Source organism: Balaenoptera borealis, assembly GCF_965194805.1.
Source record: "Balaenoptera borealis genome assembly, chromosome: 1".
NCBI classification, from domain to species: domain Eukaryota; kingdom Metazoa; phylum Chordata; class Mammalia; order Artiodactyla; family Balaenopteridae; genus Balaenoptera; species Balaenoptera borealis.
Genome location: NC_138860.1, coordinates 11825632 through 11848217, shown reverse-complemented (window position 1 = coordinate 11848217; position 22586 = coordinate 11825632). Strand labels below are relative to the sequence as shown.

General features: G+C 35.1%; 1 protein-coding gene and 1 long non-coding RNA gene across 6 annotated transcripts in view; one reads left to right on the top strand and one right to left on the bottom strand.

The window, feature by feature from the left end:
- The window catches only part of BRINP3 (BMP/retinoic acid inducible neural specific 3), a 683233-nt gene that overhangs the window by 152301 nt on the left and 508346 nt on the right, over positions 1-22586 (bottom strand). The gene's annotated exons all lie outside the window — the stretch shown is intronic.
- Positions 1033-20700, top strand: LOC309630681. Its single transcript, XR_014245883.1, has 2 exons — positions 1033-15650; positions 15986-20700. It is a non-coding gene; the product is annotated as an uncharacterized lncRNA (long non-coding RNA).

The window sequence follows — 22586 nt, the reverse complement described above, 5'->3', positions numbered from 1 at the left end:
AGGTATAACAATAAAATTATGATTATATAAGCAAGCTAATTAAATATTCCATTTTTCCTAATGGGAATTAATTTTTAGGTTTACTTTGGTTAAAAGTTTTGAAATCCTTTGCAAATAAATCATTGTTTGATATTAAAAAGATAAGAGTTTACTGAATTTCTATAATTAATACTCAAAACAGAAACCCTAATAATGACAACAGTATCAGAAAAATACCCCATGGGTCTACTTGGAAAGACTTCTGAAAGCAACGATGTTTTAAACAAAATTACAAGCACTATTTCCCAAGAGTAGAACATTATTTGAGAGAGTAAATGTACTAAGAATCAGGAGACTGAAACCCTCAAGATATTTTAATATCTTACTCCTTTGTCTTATCACAAAATTTTTTTTGTTTCAATATGGCAATTATAAAATTACAATCATCTGCTTCCATTTTTTTTTTTTTTTTTTTTTACTTATTTAACGGTAAACTCCCTATTCATAGTTAAACACAGTACCTGGCACATGGCAGAAATTCAATAATTGTTAACCAAATTGGTGGATAAATATTTACCTTTTAGTTAGAAGTCTTTATTTAAAAATACTTTAACATTTCTGAGAACCTTCTGAAGCAAATGGAGCAGTGCTAGCATATATAAATTTTAGAGCTATCGGGAGTCTTAGAAATCATCTAGCCTCACCATCTCATTACACAAATGAGGTATCTGGAACCTAGGGAAGTTTTACCATCTCCCTATCACATAAGTGAAATGAGAGCTGCAACTGGGTCTTGAACCTCCTGACCCAGTCCTGTGTCCTGTTTGGCTATTGGCCCAGAGGCCTTTTTATGCCGCTGCTGCTGCAGGGCCAGCTGCATGGCCCAGATCCTCAGTGGCCGCATGTAGGCCAGCGAGCGGAACACCCACTGCTGGCAGTACGCCTCCGGGGTCTGGAAGGCCAGGCCCCGGCGTTCCCACACAGTACGGTAGCAGCCTTCAGCCGCGGCTGGCTGCCAGGGTGGCTGCCAGCCCGCAGACCACACCCACACAGACTCCATCAGACTGAACACTGGATCTATCAGGAACACCATGGGGCTGCATTCCATTCAGAGCTCCCATGGCCCCTCCTGCAAAGGCCTGGACATTGAACTCAAAGATAGTTTGGAGAGCACGGACCACATGTGGGGTAGGAAATACCTCACCGTCTCCTTCTCCTAGGCCACTGGCCCTCAGGAACCACTGGCCAGCACACTGGTCAGACATGATGCTATAGGACCGAGGCTGAGAGCTGCAGAGCTGTAATAGCGGCCACTCCACAGCAGTCTCTCATAGGCCTCTTGGCCCCAGCTAAGGATGGAAGAAAATTTATCCTGGACCTCCTGTGCCCCACACAGAGCAGCCGTCTTGACCATCACAGCCACAGCTGTCAGTCACAGTCCTCCAGAGTAAGCACTGGGGTCTGTGGTGACCCACCCACCATAGGTTTGGTCTGCATAGCCTCCATTCTCAATGAGTCCATCTTGGTCCTTGTCAAACTTCATTTCAGACTCCATCACAGCCAGACACACAGGCCACATGTCCCTCAGGAAGCACTGGTTACCCATCAGGTAATAGTCCCAATAAACCTGCAGCACAAACTTCAGGTTCAGGCCCTTCCAGTCTGCCATTAGATTTCTAACTACCTATATATATATTTATAAAACTGACTTTTTTTAAAAAGCTGCATTTGTGATAGCTATAACTGACGATGTTACATAAATGGTAACCTTGTACCTCATTATATGAAGTCTAAAGGGATATTGTCATTACACTATAGTTGGCTAAGAGTTTTCGATGTATTCAATATTAATGTGAAAAAAATAAAGCTTCACCGCCACAGGGCAGTTACTAACAACAAACACAGATTGCAACCCGGTTCAGGGCTGTGGCATGCTATGTGCATTCTGGCAAGAGTTATTAGGCCACCACTGCACATGTTAATGCTACTGTGAGCCTGAATGCCACTTCCCACGGACCTGAGAAATTACACTTTAGAGAACTCCGGAGCCAGAGGCTTTTTTCTGTTGCTTCACATAAAAAATAGATGTAATCTCAAATAGCATTCATTACATTTGTTTTAGAAATGAAAGAAACAGAAGAGGTAAAACATTAAGAATGATTTTACTTTCTTTATTGGTTATTCTATGAATTGCAATCTCATTGCCTTTTAGTTGTTAAAGCTACTCAAAATTATCATGAATTTTAAGACGCAATGGCAATTTCAGAATACAAGTACAATTTTTTTGGAGTTTGTGTAAATCATGATATAAAACTAACAGTGTTTTGTAATCATTTTCAACAATGATGTTGTCAGCTATCCTATACAAGTGAAAATACAAAACTAGGAGTTACATGAAATGCTACGTTGAATATAACAACATCACTGAAAAAATGGGATTAGGAGATTCTTCAGCCCCTATTGCCACTCCCTTGGAGAAAGTAACCTCTAATTGCAAAAGAACATGCATGGCTCTTTCCTCTGGTTTTTCTTCTTCATTTCCCAAATGGTTTCTGTACCTCTGGATCCAACCACTCCAAGCCGTTCCTCTATCTTGATGTGTTTTCTCTCTTCTTTGATGGAGTAAGCAAAGAAGCAGTTAGGTTGAATACACCAAAGATGTTATAGACTCTAACCTACAACTGAGCAAATGCCACTAAGTTCACAAACAAAAACCTGCTGCCAGGACGAGTGAGCAAAGGGTAACACTAAACAGAGCCACTTACTTCATTAATCCTGTTATATAAATTATTTTATCAGTATATTTCTAAATCTATCCAATCTGCCCAATTGGTACTCACCTGGAGTCTCAGTCAAGCAGTTAACTGTGAGCTGATGCTCCAGATGATATAAACACTAACCAGTTGACTTATCTACTTTGCTTCCTTTTGAGAGAGTAGCTAAAAATATGCAGATGCAAATGTCAAGTGCTGGAGGAAAAGCACCCATCACCATATTAGAGGACGATGGCAGCTGAATCAAGGGTGCTGCCACTCTATCATGGCTGGTAGTGCATATAAAGCACACCCCGGGACAATCTGTCACTGTCAAAATGCCAACTGCAAAATGCTCTGCCATACTAAGATACTGAAGCAGGGCACCTGGTTAGAATAGGCTCATGTTGTGTCGCAAATTTAATAAAACTATTTCATCATTATTATTTTTAATTTTCTCCTTTAATTTAGGAGTCAGTAGAGTGTATCGTAACATTTCCCACAGCTTCCACTATTTTATTTCAAAAAAATACTTTCGCTAAAGTTGTCGCATGACTCCTCTGAAATTCCACATTTAATATGACTGTTCCGAACTACTTATTAAAACATTTCTTATTGCTTCTGATTAGAAATGGAAAACTTTTTATTATAGTCTTTTGAAGTTTCAGCAGTATTGAATATTTCTGAATTCCTTAAGCATATCAAAAGCTTCTCACTTCAGTTATCTTATTATAATAGGACAACTAATACCTGTGCACAGACTGGCTAAACTTTCATAACTAGAGTGTCATATTCTTCCATTTGTCACCCAATTAAACAAGCGCCCAGAGAACTGATAAGTGCACCACACTAAAACTCAACAGACAGAGGCATAATTAGAGGGACAGAATTGGATTTCTTGTTTCAACTGGCCATTACAGAAACGGTTCTGTTGTCACTCTTTTCTTTCTTCTTTCCTTTCTTTTTTTCTTTGTCTTTCTTCTTCCTTCCTTCCTTCCTATCTTTCCTCTTTTTTGTCAAAAAATAAATTGGCTTTGCTCACACACAAAACAGGGCAAATTCAAATTCTTTAGCAACTGATTATCACTAAAAGTCAGCACTAAGATGACTTCAAACGAATTGAAAAACTGTAAGAGAAGGCAGAATCTTATAGCCCACATAAATTACATATGCGTTATTAAAATTCTAAGAGCCAGCAAAAAGCAATAAATTGGCCAAGTATGTCAGCAATATCAAAATCATATTCTTCAGTGCTGTTCTCTGCCCACTTTTTTTTAGTTGAAACATAGACTGAGGATTATAATTAAGATAATTCTTTATCATAAAAAATTAATGGAAGCATAACAAAAGTGGCAAGGACAAAGTTTCATTTTTCAAGTATGTGTTTGTGTATTTCCTGGAATAAATTTAGGAGTAAAATAATAAAAATCCAATGTGCACTCTCACTGAAATCTTTATTTTCCTTTTCTATTACTCTTGCCCAAATCCTATCTCTGTTATATTATTTCTTTCTGACTATTTCCTTCAGAAACCAGGGTGCCAAGGGGACTTCTGGACCTCATGCCACCTCTGGGACTTCACGGAGCCTTGCCAGCAATAAGCATTTCAGCGAACCCCAGAAACCACGTGCGCTGGAGTCCCCTGTGGTTATAAAGCACCAGGTACATGAACTTTGAATCTCTGGAGGTTCTCTTTCGACATACAACCAGGTGATTTTCAGCCACACTAAACACTAAAACCCTCCATGTTCATCATCCTAAAGGAGAAAATGATTCTTCAGTGGGTATACAATTTTGATTTTGTATCTATGAATGATTACAAAGAAAACACCTATTGATTCATATCTCATTCATTTAACATTGTTAGGAAAAATTTTTTAAAGAAGCGATTTACTCTAAGCAACTCAACCTTGGCTCATTTAATTTTTTTGTAAAAAAGCTTTTGTTTTAATTATTCTCTATGGAAGATTTTCAAAATTAGAAAATAATTTGCCTTTTAAAACAAATTATAATTTCATCTTTCTTTGGCTCAGTTGGAAAACAAGTAGTCTTTACTTGCTAACATATTGAGTGTATGAGTATTTGCCCGTGCATTATATGGGGTCTGATGAAAACGTCTGAGCTGCTATTTCAGTTGTACTATGTTGAGGTGTTACTTCAGCTGTTTAGGTTGGTTGCCTGCTCCCCCTACTTTACTATAAATTTAATTTCCCTTATTGATACAACCATCGTGTGTCCCACTAGCAGCCATTTTTGTCTCCTGAAAGTCTATTACTAATCTATTATCAGTGAGGAAGTCAGACAGGCAAGCTGGGCAAATTTGTTCCTAAATAGTTTCTATGTGAAAATATGGCAGATGCCATATCCTAACGATATGGGCTTTAGGAATGGAAATCTCTTTTGACTGAGTACTCAGGAGTCTTCTCTACTTGCCTTTAAGTTTTCTGACATAATATAGTTTAGGTATTGAAAAATAACACTCAAATTTTTTAAAGTGATATATTTCAAATTACAAGTATCAGGATTATGCTTAATCCTATAGTTATGCTAAATTTTCAAGCATAGAGGATGAAGCAATTAGATTACCAGAAAGGGAAAAAAACCCCAAAAGTACAGATGAGAATTAATTTCTATTTCCAGGTTTGTCACCTGTTAGTTGTGTAGCTACAAGTAAGAAGTTGCTGAGATTCCACAACAGCCTCCCCATAGATAAAGAAAAATACTTTACCTGAATTATCTTGGGAAAAAATAAATTTTTATATATATTATATTGTATTATATATTATACATATTACATATATTATATACAATGAACTAGTTAATTTCTATACAAATCCAGGCTTTTGTTATCAAAAAAAAACTAAAGACTCCACGGTATACTTCTCATATTAGTCAAGTTTCTGTTAACAAGCTGGTAAAGTTCTTAGATATCAGAAATTGTTTATTTGTCCATGTTGATGGATCTGATAGACGAACTGCACGTAAGAACTGCACTTGACATACATGAGTACTCAATATATAAGATTTTCTAAGATAGATATTCCAAAGATAGGTAGGTAGATAGAGAGATAGAGAGATAGAAAGGGAAAGATATCTCAAGAGAGATCTATATCTGTATCTATATTTATATATAATCTATATATTTGTGCAATCTCTGAAAATGTAGATCAAATTAATTGACAGAATTTTTAAGGAAATTATATATTTTGAATTTAAAATCATCAAACAATAAAAAGATGAGTTATGTAGAAATAACTGAGTCATTTCTTATGGTACAGTTTTAAGACCTAATGTCAACATAAAGAGGCTAAAGTTATTCTACTGTTTACCTGTCTTTACTAGTGTAAAACTGAAGTGAATAGTTTCTGGTCCTCTGTATTATACAACATGATAATCTATCAAATCAGGTTACACCTCCTCAATATTTCTAAATTTTGCACTCTCAATAAAGAAACCTGGGTTCTAGTCCTAATCTAGTTCTTCCTTTTCCTGGAAGAAATCATCCAAAAGAATTGGCCTTAGCTGTCTCACATATAAAAGGATATAATTTAAGAAGATGATCCCTAAAGCCCTTTGATTAACACTTAACCTTATTTCAAATGGCAGTGGGTGGTAGAGGGAGGGAAAAAGGATACCCCTTTGGTTTTCTTTTTTTTTTTTATTACGGCTTTTTTTTGCCTCTCACTGATCTCCTCTACACAATATTAATTGAAATATAATTATATGTATACATTTTTGAGAGATTAACACATATATGTTAATATCTTTATACTAAAAAATTGTTTTTATTAGTTCAACCATCCTTCAAAGACTACTCCATATAGTCAATATTGTCATTTGTACCTTGTGCCCAATGAGACTAAATCTTGGAAGGTTCAAATCCATCCAATTCAGCAAATGCTATCAAGGCAAAAAGCCTAGTTTAGTGTCCCTTCTTTGAATGGTTTCTTGTTTCATTCCTGTTTCAGAATTCATTTCATGTCAACATATGGATTCATAGAAAAAAATGTGTTTTTTAAACAAAATATTTTATCCATCTTTCTTAGTTATTTTCAGTGGAAGATCTGCATTACCTTTTGCTACATGAGAAGAAAGCTTTGACATTCTTAATCACATTACATTAATTTGTTCTTTCTTTTTCATAGTCTCTGTTGTTTGTCTGTTTGCTTGTTTGTTTTAAGGGCAAAATCCAATCCATTCACATTTTGCCTTCTATTGATATTCTTGATTTGTATCCTTTTTTATGTTAGGATTGTTTTTTATTTTATTTGATTCTTTCTTCTTTTTTCCTCACTTCACTGATTTAATCACATTGTTATTTACTTCTTTTTTTCTCTTATAATATAGGATATACTGTTGCACCTCTGTCTTCCATTAATATTTACTTTCCCTGTGTCAATACTAATAATCAAAATTATTCTCTGCCATAATATGAAAATTATATTCCACAAAACTCTATTCCACAATGTGTCCCCTACCTATTAAGATGATATCTTTTGAATATTTTCTTTTCTCACCATCTATTATTCTTCACCTTTCCCCAAATGAATAAAGACCTTTGGAATCCTATTTTCTTCCACTTTTCAATCAAATACAAGATTTTTGTGTATTTTTCCCCTAAGTTTTTATAGTTCTATACTTGCATAAGAATTACTTTTGCAATATGTGACTTATGTTTAAAAAATCTTGATTTAGAACTTATATTTTGTATTTTCAAAGACTGTATCCGTTACATTTAGATTGAACTCTATAACTGACTATACGTGCACGCGCTCATGCACACACACACACAGACACACACATACAGTGTGGCTGAACCACACGGACTCCATTTTGTCAATTCTGTCTTAGGCCTTCTGTCCTACACCTTCTCTTTTTTTTTTTTTTTTTTTAAACATCTTTATCGGAGTATAATTGTTTTACAATGTTGTGTTAGTTTCTCTTGTATAACAAAATGAATCAGCTATATGTATACATATATCCCCATATCCCCTCCCTCTTGCATCTCCCTCCCACCCTCCCTATCCCACCGCTCTAGGTGGTCACAAAGCACCGAGCTGATCTCCCTGTGCTATGCAGCTGCTTCCCACCAGCTATCTATTTTACATTTGGTAGTGTATATATGTCCATGCCACTCTCTCACTTTGTGCCAGCTTCCCCTTCCCACTCCCTGTGTCCTCAAGTCCATTCTCTACGTCTGCGTCTTTATTCCTGTCCTGCCCCTAGGTTCTTCAGAACCATTTGTTTCCATTTGTGTTTTTTGGTTTTTTATTTAGATTCCATATATATGTGTTAGCATACGGTATTTGTTTTTCTCTTTCTGACTTACTTCACTCTGTATGACAGACTCTAGGTCCATCCACCTCACTACAGATAACTCAATTTCATTTCTTTTTATGGCTGAGTAATATTCCATTGTATATACTTGCCACATCTTCTTTATCCATTCATCTGTCGATGGGCACTTAGGTTGCTTCCATGTCCTGGTTATTGTAAATAGAGGTGCAGTGAACATTGTGGTACATGACTCTTTTTGAATTATGGTTTTCTTAGGGTATATGCCCAGTAGTGGGATTGCTGGGTCGTATGGTAGTTCTCTTTTTAGTTTTTTAAGGAACCTCTGTACTATTCTCCATAGTGGCTGTATCAGTTTACATTCCCACCAACAGTGCAAGAGGGTTCCCTTTTCTCCACACCCCTTCCCTTTCTACACGAGTGAGCTTCAGCCTAACTCACAAGAAATGCACCCAAACCAGATAAGTTCCCAGTCAATTTTTACCCTTGCCTGCATCTGTTATAAAAACTGGAAGAGTGCCTTTTGCTGAGGCAGATGGTTAATAGTCATGAGACCCCCAGGGGGGTTGGTGCAGACATGCTTCTCCCTTGGTAGTCAGATTCTATTTTTAGCTTTGGCCCCTTTCAACGCCCCTGTACTCCTTTCGGCAGCATGGAGTGCAGCTGAGAACGCCTCTGGATCATCATCTGCCTGATCCTGTCTGTATGTATGATACCCACAATAAACTTCATATTGCACATTATAAAGCTTCCTGCTTCATTTTTCAGTCTCAAAGTTCCTTCTCAGTTCAGAGGATATTATTGAATATCTTCGGCTTCTGATGCGTACACACATTTGTATATTTCGAGATCCATCACTTACCACTACTTCAAATTCTCATCTTTCCTATCCTGTGATCTCTGGTTTTAACATTTATTATTTGGTTGGAATCCTTTTTAAAAATATAAGCTTCAGATTGAGTGCATGAATGATATATTTGCTCAATTTTTGCATATTCATGAAATCTTTTATCATTACAAACGAATCCTATTTTCATAGTTATATTTTTTGTTATATATTATTTGAGTTGAAGATGTTTTACTTCTGTAGATTATAAACTTTATTTCTCTGTTATTTTTTATTGTGTGCTTTTTTCTTTTTTGTGAAATTTCTATATTTTCAAATGATATATCTCCAGGATATATTATCTAAATTTCATCCTAATTTCAGATTTTTGTAGTTTTCTTTGTATTCATTTTTTTAGGTTTGAGATACACTTTCTGTTAATTTTTTATTCGTAATGATTCTCCACTAATTGGTATACTTAATCTCAACCACAAAGTATTTGGGGCTATATTTTCCAAGTTTTCAAGAATTTTCTCTATCATCTATACTTATTTAGAGGCTTAGAGTGATTGTACTCTATGCTTTCTCTTTCTGATCTGACTCTGTTTAAATAGGTTGATATTTTTTCTTTGTTTATTCACTGGGACTCCACTTCAACTGCCAGGATATTAGAATACTCCATTGGCAGTAATTCTGAGTAGTGAAGACTGTGCCATGTAGTTGTGGCCTCAAGTAGAACAGCAGTAGCCTATTCATAGTTCTCTTGTTCTGCTATTAAGATTTAGTTTCTTTACCCTGAAGAGCTTTCCATGCCTTAGGTAGGAAAACTTGCCCATTTATTCAACTACTCCTCAGCTCCTAAGGGTCAGGGAAACAAAGCTAAACTCATATGGTGCCAGACATCTTTGAGTGCTAAATTCTCCCTGGTAACAGTTACATTCGAATCCTCAAAATTAAGACTTTCAGAAGCTGCTTCTCAGGTTTGCAGTAATCTCAGATGGAAGAAAATGCTTCACATAATTCTCATGCTTAGTCTGTCCAGGGTCTGTTTTCCTTTGGGCATCTAAGCCTATTTGGCTCAAGAGATTTGGATGGGTGGCAATGGGAGTGGGGGATGGAAGAACGTCAATCCTCTCTTTAACCTGCTATCGTGCCCAAATGCCCCTCTTATCTTTCAAACTGATAAGCTCTCAGTGATTGATCTAATTCACTCTCATCTCTTCATTTGTTACCTATATATTGGTGATTCTCACATATTTTCTCCTTGTTAGATTCTCTCTCGAACTTCAGGACCCATAATTGCAACTACCTTCTAGGTGTTGTCCTTTGGATTTTCACTAATACCTCACAAATTTTGTGTCACAAACTGAACTTATATGTCTATCTATAAAACCTGTCTTCTGTCATGCCCTATCAAATTAATGGAAGCACCATATCCACCAAATCTCTCAGTCTTAAATCCACTTTTATCTTCTCTAGCTTCTTCCCCTATATGCCTAACACTGGTTAGTATGCAATAATGTAAATTCTATTTTCCCAAACCCACATGTTTCTCTCCTGCTACTGCATGAGTTAAGCCTTTTATCCACTCTTCCATTATTTACTTCAATAACATCCTAACTTATTTATATGCCATTAGACTTTTCTAATCTAATAAGCTCTCCATTATGTTTCTGAGTTATAATGTTGATAAATTTTTCATATAACAACAACAACAAAATTATTGACATGTGAAAAGATTGCTACAGACCCCCAACTGGCTTCTTGCTTTCTTCACACATTTTTGTAACTACCTGGAAGCAGTTCTACACTCAAATAGCTGGTGCTAAAAACTGCTTTATTTTGATTTATTCTCAGTGGTTTGAGTGTCTGCTACAATGGCTTGGTCAGGCTAACATTGAGCTCAGGCTCCTGGCTGTGCAGTGAGCTCAGGTCTGCTCTATAAGTGTTCATTCTAGGTCCCAGGCTAAGCAGACAGTGATTTTCTAGAGAAAATCTCTCACATGACAATGACGGAAGCACAAGAACAGAAACTTAACCACAAAAATACATTTCGAACCTGTGTGTCATGTCCAGTAACTTTCTATTGACCAAAATCACATGACCAAGGATAATATTAAAGGGACAGAAAAAATGTTCCCTAGACATCATCAGAAAAATTACAAACTCATTTGGCAAAGGCTTTGCTAAAGGCATGGGTAAATAATTGGGAAAAGCTAAAGGCATGGGTAAAGAACTGGGAAAAAAAAAACCAACTCTATTTATGTCATTATTACCTTGCTAAACACTGCTCTTCACAAATCAGTTGCAGACTTCTTCAGACACGCTGAAATTCTCCATATTCTTTAGCATGCCATATTCTCTCACATTTTAAAGCTTTTGTCTTCTGTCTGGATTTAACTTTCCATGATACCGCCCTACTATTTATCCTTCAAAACCCAGATCAGCTATTTCTGAGCATTCTTATCAATTCTCTCAGACAAGAATCAATGAGTGTCCTTGCAGTAAATTTATTTTTGCCATATTGTCTTTCTCTGTCCAGATATATGCCTCCCCAGACTAAATATGTCAAGGCTAAAGATCATATTATTTTCATTTATTTAGTCCTAATACCTAGCAGTGTTGAGTACATTACAGATCTTAAATGAACATTCACCAAGTAAGCAAGTTAATTGGGTAATTTGTAAACTTCTGGACAACCTTACACTGATATAGGGCACTGAACGCTATATCTAGCAATGACAGGATCATATATTATGTATATGTGTTGCTTTAATTTCCAAATCTATTTATTCAACTAAGAGAAATTGTTTTAATTAATCTTATTAAAATAAAAATTTAATTATTAGATGCTTCAAATTTAAAAACTAGCAACTGATTTCTATCAAAATAAGAATCAAGAAAATAAAAGGTTTTAAAGTAAGTAAAAATTGTATGTATTCACTTAAATAATAAAAAATAATTTAAAATTTTAATCTCCTTTTTAGGTCATAATTTTCTCCAGGCATGATTCCATTTTGGACGAGATTTTTCAAACTTTATCTTGGACCAAAGGTGAACTTGTTTGAGAGTTTGAACTAAATTGCTTTAGCCATTTTTGAGTTATGTGAAGGTGAGAGTACATTTTTCATGCACCTAACTAAAATAGGCTCCAACCTTTTCTACTTACGTAAGTCACAAATGACTAATGCTATATATTTTAAATTTGACAGGATTATTACATTTCTCAAAGAAACCTCTAAATTTAAAAGAAAATATCTAATCATTTTTAAAATGACAAAATTTTCCATTTATGTGTCCAAAGATTGCTAAAAGAGGATTGTAGATTAAAAGTAAAGAAAATACAATTAAGGTCAACTCAGATTTCTGTCTAGATTAGATAGAAAAAGAGATATAGGACAAATATCAAATTAGTGTAGCATTTCAGGGCAGAAATGTTAGGAAGTTAATGCACTTTAAAGTGCACTTTAAAATGTAAAAGTAATTTAACCTTAACCTTTTACAACCCAGCTGGAGGAAAATGCAGCAATCTGAAATATAAATTCTTTGCCCAGCACATTCTCGAGTGAGTTTTGATCACTTAAACTTTGAGATCCTCTTAAGCAGTGTGATAGGAAAAATATCTGTTATCAAGTGGCATAAAATAAATTTGGTATTATATAGCACATCAAAAATTCCTTTTTAAACCTAGCTTAGTCTTCTTCAATTCCCTGGGCAAAAGTGTTAAACTTTTAAGGTAGGAAAATAATATATTAAATGTTTAGAATGTTACAGAAGAAAAATGCAATATCTTTCTTTAACTTTACATTTCTATCAATGACATGCCGTGTTTTCACAATCATTTGCACTCCGGCTCACTGAGATTGTTTTGGATCTCTATTCATTTCCTTTCCAGTTTCCACCAATTTGTTCAGCTTGTCCTTTATATTGTTACTCTAGTCAGTGATGAAATGGCTGAATAGGAAACGGTCAAAAGCACTGCATCATTCAAATCTAGAGACTACTCCCTATGGAGCCTTAGATGTAACAGGAAATAAGTCCTCCAAGTGTTGAACAACTTTGTAGTATGGTTCAAGAAAGTATTGTGGAGGATTTATCTTGAGATAGTATGCATGCTGCATTAGAAAGGTAATAAGACAAGGTAAGGGAGAACAGCTGGGAAGCTTTACAATGGGAAGTGCCTCAACTGGATTCCCATCATGAATGGAAAGGAAGGGATGGAAACCAGAGAAAGTTGCAGTACTCACAGAATGATTAAATACAGAGAATAAACAGAGAGAATAGCATACAAAGAATTCATTTGTAATCATTTAGAATTTGATAAAAATGTGATAAACAGAGGAAAACATTTTAGGTTACTGAAAAAATTAGAGGGGACCTTGGGTTTGGAGATGGGAATGGCAGTACATATTTAGGGGTTGCTGACAGAGTGTTGATGGTTGATAAAATATAAAATACATAAAACAGATGGTCTTCTTTGACATAACCTATTGAATGTCAATACTTCTATTAATAAAAATGTATCTCAAATTCACAATTATTTAGTAGCAACATCCTCCTTATATTGAGTTAAACTGATAGTAACTGGTATATAGGTCATTTATTCCCTGATACTATACTTCATACCTTTTACTTTTCTATAAAGCTACAAATATTTAAGTTTTTTATTCTCTTTGAAAAGGTTTATTTTGAAGATGATCTTTCCTAGGATTTTCTCATTTTATCAACCAGTTAAAAATTGCTATAATTTCAGAGGGGGGCATATCAAATTTTCTATCACCTCCTTTAGTCATGAAAAACAATCACTTTGTCATAGGATAAAAGGCAAGTCAGGAACATCTAGACCTAATAATCTTATTACCCATAATTAACGATAAACTAGGCAAAAATTGAACTTGACCACTCATGAAAAGAAGGTTGTCTAGATTTGGGAGCTCTAAAATTCTGCTTATTCCCCGAAACTTGGAAAGGAGAATTTTGGAATGTTCTACAAACCCTTTTCCCCAACAGCCTTACTGTGACTTTGAGTGGAAATACATAAATTCAGAAGAAAGCCTAGCCTCCATCTCAGGTGTAGTGAGTTTTCATAAATTCCAATAGAGGACTGCTGCATTGTAGCTTAGCTCTAATTAGTAATCTGCCCTTTTCTACCCCTTGATTTGGTTCCCTCTTTAATAACTGACTTCTTTTGAAAAGGGTCAAGGGATCTTGACTTATTTCTTCTCTCTTTCAAATTGTTTTTCTGTATTAGAGCTTGTTCCTGAGTCCTCTATTTATCTGCTTCATCTTGTACTTGTAACCATGGGCATAATTTAAAAAATTTACATTTATATAGCACTTAATAGGTGTGAGGCACTGGTGTAAGTACCTTAAATATATTAACTCTTTTAATCTCCATGACAGCCGGATAATCTAAGTGCTATTATTATCTCCCTTTTACAGATGGTTAAACTGATAGAGAAGACAGTTAACTTGAGCAAATCACACAATCAGTAGATAGTGGAATTGGGGCTCCAACCCAGAGGGCTGTGGCTGCAGAATCAGGCCTCCTCACGGCTCTATTCCCTTGGCTCTTTCTGACATGATGTGCCATACTAAACCGGGGAATATATAAAAATATGTAGAGAAAAAGTAAACAACAGTATCTATCACTCTTAATTATTTGACTCTATCCCCGGGAATGTAATAGAAGAAATTGAGAAAAACGTGTAATGTCTAACAGTGGCTGGTTACCATCTGTTGACAGGTAGATGTATCAAATTCAGAACAATATGGGAGAGGTGGAATAAAATTCTTTTTATGTCATTAAACTTAATATGATATTTAGTGGTTATCTTTTTGAATGGAGACAGTAACAAGATCAGTGGTTGCCAGTAGTGGGAGGAGGGAAGGGTTGAGTTGGTGGAGCACAGAGAATTTGAAGGCAGTGAAAATACTGTGTGTGTGATACTGTAATAATAGATGTATGTCATTACACATTTATCCAAACCCATAGAATGTGCAACACCAAGAATGAGCCATAATGTAACCTGCAGGCTTTGGGTCATTACGAGGTGTCAATACAGGTTCATCAGTTGTAACAAATGTACCATCTGGTGGCGGATGTTGATAATGGACGAGGCTGTGCATATGTGAAGGCAGGGGGTACATGAGAAACATCTGTTCCCCTTAGTTGTATTGTAAACCTAAACCTTCTCTAAAAATAAATTCTTAATTAAAAATAAACAAATTTTAAAAACCCAGATAACTCAGAAACAATGCATATTCATTCCCATTCCAACTAACAGTTTCTTACTTTACTTCCCAGCGCTGTTATCAAATGTAAGAAAACCAACCCAGTTTTTTTTTTTTTTTTTTGTATTCATACACTAACAGTTCATTAAAAGATAATTTTGAAAAAACCAAATTCCTATTCACTCAATGAATGAGAGAACACAAGTCTCTCTACACAAGGGTAGTCAGATATACTGTAAAAAGGATTCAACAGATAGTCAATATGTACTTAGTTAAGGAAGCCGATTTTTACCTTCTAAGCACCTTTATTACTGGCAGCTGGTCTTTCACAAATTCAACAAAATGGTCAGTCACCAAGTACAGTACTGCATGTGTTCCATGCTTAGTGCTGCCAGCATTTCAAAGACCAGGAGATTCTGCCAAAGAGCTTCGTGTGTTATTTACAGTGATGGGATTTCCTAGTTTAGCAGTGCTGTGGTCTTGATGCTTTGGAGAACAGGAAGTAGAATATACAGAATTATAACAAAGGAAAAGAGAAATTCTATGCTCTTATTAAAAAATAAGGTATTTCCAGGGCTTCCCTGGTGGCGCAGTGGTTGAGAATTTGCCTGCCAATGCACGGGACACGGGTTCGAGCCCTGGTCTGGGAAGATCCCACATGCTGCGGAGCAACTAGGCCCATGAGCCACAACTACTGAGCTTGCGCGTCTGGAGCCTGTGTTCCGCAACAAGAGAGACGGCGATAGTGAGAGGCCCCGCGCACCGCGATGAAGAGTGGCCCCCGCTTGCTGCAACTGGAGAAAGCCCTCGCACAGAAACGAAGACCCAACACAGCCAAAAAAATAAATAAATTAAAATTAAAACAAAAAAACAAAACAAAACAAAACAAAAAAAATAAGGTATTTCCAAAAGACGGGTTTGAATTTTCTTTCTGCTTATTAGAAGAGCTGTTATTCTGCTACTCAGAGGCAGAAGATATATAAGGATGCTGAAAGATAAGAGTACCGGGGATTCCTGTAAAACCTGTCAAAGCTGTTTCAGCATCCATGCTATAGTTGCAACCACTTACCTAATTTTAGCAATCTGAAACTCTGGGGTTGCTGCAGTTTCTGATTGCTACATCATCAAATCTGCTCATGCTGAGTTAGGTTAATCTAATTTCAATTAGCATTTATTGAGCTCCTATCTTGTACTGAGCTCTGGGTGGAGAGATCAGAAGATAAATAAGCTACTTCTTTGAATATTACACAAGCTCGATAACTACATGTTAAGTAATTACAGCTAACACTTTATAGCACTTTTACATGCTAGGCACTTTTCTAAGAGCCTTTCAAATATTAACCCATCTGACCCTCACAACGAATCTATGATCCTCATTCTAGAGACAATGAACCTAAGTCAAGGAGAAGTTGAGTGTATTAATTCATCTAGGTGTCATGGGATTTAGAAAGCAGCATCCTGCAGGAGACTATTTTTTTTAATTATCTAGCAACTTTCTGAAAATCCAGTTCTTTCCCCAGTCTATGTCTTAAGTCCTCTCACTTTTAGGCTACTGGAAGTTTGAATGGTATCAAATATTGAGATGTGATCATAGGAGGGTAAGAGGAGGTCTTGAAATATATTATTTTTATATAATATAGTCTATTTTTTAATAATATAGTCTATTTTCATACAAATATTTATATAATATATAAATATTTTTATATAATATAAAAACATATTTTTTATATAATATACACATATATGTATATATATGTCTCATTCCTAAGCTATTAGAATTGTTCATCAGTCATTATAAGAGTTATTCAATAATTTTATATTGTTATTAATTATTAAATTGGTTATTTTTAGGATGTTCAGATTACTAGAGAACAGTACCCAGAGTTGCTATGTGTATTATCTAAAATGTCCTGTTACATTACCAACCAAAATGTATGAGGCATGCAAAGAAATACGAAATTATTATCTGTACACTGGAAAAGAAGCAAGAATACAAATTACTTGTGAGAGCAACCAGATGTTGTATTTAACAGAAAAAAACTTCAAAATCGACATTATAAATATCTTCACAGAACCAAAGGAAAGCAAGACTAAAGTAGCAAAGGAAAGTCACTGTCACATCCAATAGGAAATATTGATAAAGAGATGTAAATTATAAAAACAACCAAATGGAAATTCTGGAGTTGAAAAGTACAATAACTGAGTTAAAAAAAAAATCACCAGAGGGAATCAACAGTAGGTTTGAACTGGAAAAACTAAAAAGTAGTAAAATTGAAGACAGATCAATAGATATTATGCAGGCCTGAGAACACAGAGAAGAAAGAATAAAACACACACACACACAACACAGAGCCTCGGAGAAATGTAGAACACTTTGAGTGCATCTACATACACAGAAAGAGAGGAAAGGAGTAGAAAAATAGTTGAAAAAATAATGGCAATAACTTCTCAAGTTTATTGAAAAACCAATAACCTACATATCCAGGAAGCTCAACAAACTCTAAGTAATGTAAGCACAAAGAGATCCACAAACTGACACATCATAATAACAATGCTGATGGTAAAAGACAAGGAGAAATATATAGTTGTAAATTCCTATAACAAGAAAGAAGGCACTGGAGAAAAAAGAACAAACTAAACCCAAAGCAAGCCAAAAGAAGGAAATAATAAAGATTGAAGTAGAAATTAATAAACTAGAGAATAAAAAAAATAGTGAAGAAAATCAATGAATTCAAAAGCTGGGCCTGTGAAAAAATCAAAAAAATTGACAAACATTTAGTTAGATTGACCAAGATAAAAAACAGAAGAATCAAATAACTAGAATGAAGAATTAACAAAGGACATTACTATTTACCTTACAGAAATAAAAAGGATTTTAAAAGAACACTGTGAACCATTGTACAACAATAAATTAGATAATTTAGAATAAAAGGAGACATTCCTAGAAAGACACAAACTACCAAAACTGACTCAAGAAGAAATAAACTAGGTAAATAAACCTGTAACAAGTAAAGATATTGAGTAGTAATCAAGCAACCCACAAAAAGAAAGTGCAGGCCCAAATGGCTTCATCACTCAATTTTACCAACCACTAAAAGAATACTTAAAACCAGTTCTTCACAAACTCCTCCATAAAATAAAAGAGAGACATTTCCCAACTCCTTTTATAAAGCCAGTATTACTCTGATACTAAAACCAAGAAAATCACAAGATAACAACAGACCAATATCTCCTACAAATATGGGTGTAAAAACCCTCAACAAAATTGTAGCAACTGGAATCCATCAACATATAAAAAAAAAATATCACCATGACCAAGTGGGATTTATTCCATGAATGCAAGGTTGGTTCAACATCCAAAAATAAATTAATGTAACACATCATATCAGTATTTAATAAGTGAAAAGCATATGCTCACCTCATTAGACACAGAAAAAGCATTTGGCAAGATCAACACTTTTCATCATAAAATCATTCATCAAACTATGAATTGAAAGGAACCTCCTTCACATGTGAAAGAACATCTATGAAAAAACCCACAGCTAACATCATACCTAATGGTAAAAGAAAGGATGCTGTCTTCCTTAATCAGGAAAAAATAAGGATATTTGTTCTCATTACCTCTATCCATCATTATAAGAGACCTTCCAGCCAGGGCAATTAGGCAAGAAAAAGGAGTAAAAGGCATATCCATTGGGAAGAAAAAGAAGTAAAATTATCTGTATTTGAAGATGACATGATCTTATATATAAACAATTCCATGGAATCCACTAAAAAATAAACTGACAAATTCAGCAAGATTTCAGGATACAATATCAATTAAAAAGTTCATTGTATTTTTATACACTTACTGTGATAATTAATTTTATGTGTCACCTTGATCAGGATACAGTGTGCTCAAACATTTGCCTGAATATTATTTCTCGGTGTGTCTGTGAGGGTGTTTCTGGATGAGATGAGCATAAGGGTAAACTGAGTAACACTGACTGCCCTTCCCAGTATGAGTGGGCATCATCCAATCCACTGAGGGCCTGATAGGAAAAAAAAAATGCAAAGCAATAACTTGTTCTCTGTTTGACTGTGGAGCTGTGATGTATGTCTTCTCCTGAACTCAGACTGGAACTTACATCATCAGTTATCCTGTTGATTGGGCCTTTGAATTCAGACTGGACTTACACCATTGTCTTCCCTGGTTCTCAAGCTTTCAGGCTTAGACATAAACTATACCAGCAGAGGCCCGATCATGAGACTTCTTAGCCTCTATAATCATGTGAGCCAATTGCTCTTTAGATAGATAGATATAGATGTAGATATGGATATATAGATATAGATATAGAGATATATATCTTCTATTGGTTGTTTCTCTAAGAAACCCTGACTAATATACTTGCTATGAACAATCTAAAAACTAAATTTGAAAAAAATTTCATTCACAATAGCATGAAAAGGAAGAAAATCTTGAGTAAATTTAACAAAATAAGTTCAAAAACTGTACTCTGGAAACTACAAAATGTTGTTGAAAGAAATTGGGAATTGGAATAATCAAATTGGTCCTACAAAAGGACAACTAAGTAGGGGCACTCATACTCCCTTAAATCAAAAATTACCACAAAGCAATGGTAATTAAGACACTGTGTGGTTTTGGCACAAGGATAAATATATAGATCAATGAAATCAAATTGAGAGTCTTGAAATAAACCCATATATCTATGATCAAGTGATTTTTGACAAGGATGCCAAAACCACTCAATGGGGAAAGAACAGATTTTTCAAGTAGCGGTGCTGGGACAACTGGATAGCCAAATAGAAAGAATGAAGTTAAACTCTTACCTCCGAAAACATATAAGTAAATTTTTTAGACCTTGGGTTTGGCAAAATATTTTTAGACGTAATACCAAAATCACAAGCAACAAAAGAAAAAAAATAGGTAAACTGGACTTACTCAAAAATTAAGAAACTTTTGTGCTTTAAAGGACATCATCAAGAAAGTGAAAAGACCAACCACAGAATGACAGAAAATATTTTCAAGTTATATAGTTAATATGGGAATTGTACAAAGAATATATAAAGAACTCTTACAACTCAACTCTTTTTTCTTACAACTCTTTTTTCTTACAACAAGAGTTTCTTACAACTCTTACAACTCAACTCTTTTTTCTTTTATAAAAAAAAAAAAGATTAAGAACCCAATTAAAGAATGAGCAAAGGATCCAAATAGACATTTATATAAGGAAGATATACAAATGACCAAAAGATCTGTGAAAGATGCTCAGTGATGTCATCTGGGAAATGCAAATCAAAACCACAAACAGGGCTTCCCTGATGGCACAGTGGTTGAGAATCTGCCTGCCGATGCAGGGGACACGGGTTCGAGCCCTGGTCTGGGAGGATCCCACATGCCGTGGAGCAACTAGGCCCATGAGCCACAACGACTGAGCCTGCGCGTCTGGAGCTTGTGCTCCGCAACAAGAGAGGCCGTGACAGTGAGAGGCCCGCGCACTGCGATGAAGAGTGGCCCCCGCTCGCCGCAACTAGAGAAAGCCCTCACACAGAAACGAAGACCCAACACAGCCATAAATAAATAAATAAAATAAATTAAAAAAAAAAAAAAAAAAAACCACAAACAGATACCACTTCACACCCATTAGTAGGGCTAGAATCAAAGAGTCAGATAATAACAAGTATTTGAAAGGTAGTGAAGAAACCAGAATCCTCATACATTATAGTGGGAAGTAAAATGGTGCAGCAGCTTTGGAAACACTGTGGAAGTTCCTAAGTTAGAGTTATGACATAACCTAGCAATTTTACTCCTATATATATATCTAAGAAAAATCTAAACATATGTCCACACAAAAACTCATACATAAATGTTTATAGCAGCATTATTAATAATAGTAAAAAGTAGAATCAATCCAAATGTCCATCAGTAGATGAATGGATAAACTGTGTGCTTTATTCATACAATGGAATATTATTCAGCCATAAGAAGGGAAAAAGGACTAATTCGTGCAACAACTTGGATGAATCTTGAAAAGAGTATCTTGAAAGAAGACAGTTACAAAAGACCACATATTAAATGAAACTATTCATATGAAAAGCCAGAATAGGGAAATCTATAGAGACAGAAAGTAGATTAGTGGTTACTTAGGGCTGGATGTAGATGGCTAGGGAATAGGGGGATTATAGCTAAAGGGTTTTGGGTTGTTTTGTAAGGTGATGAAATGTTTTAATTTTACTGTGATGATGTTTTTACGTATCTGTGAATATACTAAAAACACTAAATTGGACATTTTAAGTGTGTGAATTGTATGGTAAATGAATTATATCTCAGTAAAGGTAATTTTTAAATGAACATTAAATGTCAGTTTACATCAGATCACACCACATGGTATTATAATGTAGTTGTACCTTTTCAATTTAACACACTAAATTAGGAAGAAGTTCAAGGAAGATTTACAGCCTGTATTTCCTAAATGTGATCACATTAGTAATATCATTCACATCTTCCTTTAAAACCAGAAATATGTAAGAAATAAACCAAGGTTCTTTTTGTGAAATGGACAAATATTCAAGCTAGCCTTATGAACATTTCCTATTTTTTTCTATATATATTTTAACAATGTATTTTGATTTTTGCAGGAGTATTCATATGTGCATACTGATTTTTCTTTCAATATTCTTGGGCAGTTTGGATTTTGTAGATCAGGCTGGCTTGACTGGCATGAGGAAACTGAAATCTGGAAGAGTATCAGTTAAGATTTCAGAGCTCTCCTAATACATGCTGCCAGTCAAACACACACACACACACACACACACACATACACACACACACACACACACACACACAGAGTTAGGGCAGGAGACAGAGCATGGAGGGAGCTCAAATATAGAACCCTTTACTGGGGATATCACTTGACATTTGCTCTTTTATATTCCTGTGGAAACTTCAGGATTAATTTATATGTAGGAAGAAATGGAGTTCGAGTTTATTGATTTAAAGTATTGCTCTTGAGAGTCTTTGTTCCAGATCATTCTTTCTAACAATCCCACTCAGAGTTCTGGAAAATAGACATGATCCCTGACACAATGCTATTGAATTCTGCCTCCAATCTCAAAGTAAAGGTTACATGACAAACAGTTGCATAAATTTAGTGATCTAATATCAATAGCTATTTTGAAACAAAACAAAACAAAATCAAAAGAGCCTTGTTTTTCTGGTTGAAGGCAGGATGACTGTGATCAACATTTATTATGTTTTTAAAAATAATTTTGCTTTTCATGGAGGAGATAATATACTAGGCAATAAAATAGACTTATTTAGATAACAATATAGTAATAAGAACAGTGGTCACAATGTATACAGTGTTACTTTGAAAATCTTGAGGCACTGGTTATATCAATCTAAGAAGGATTCCCTGGATGTTACTAGAGGAGAAACTGTATTTTATTTTGCCTAATGTTTCATTGACAGGAATTTTACTAGGGTACCCTTCATGAGTT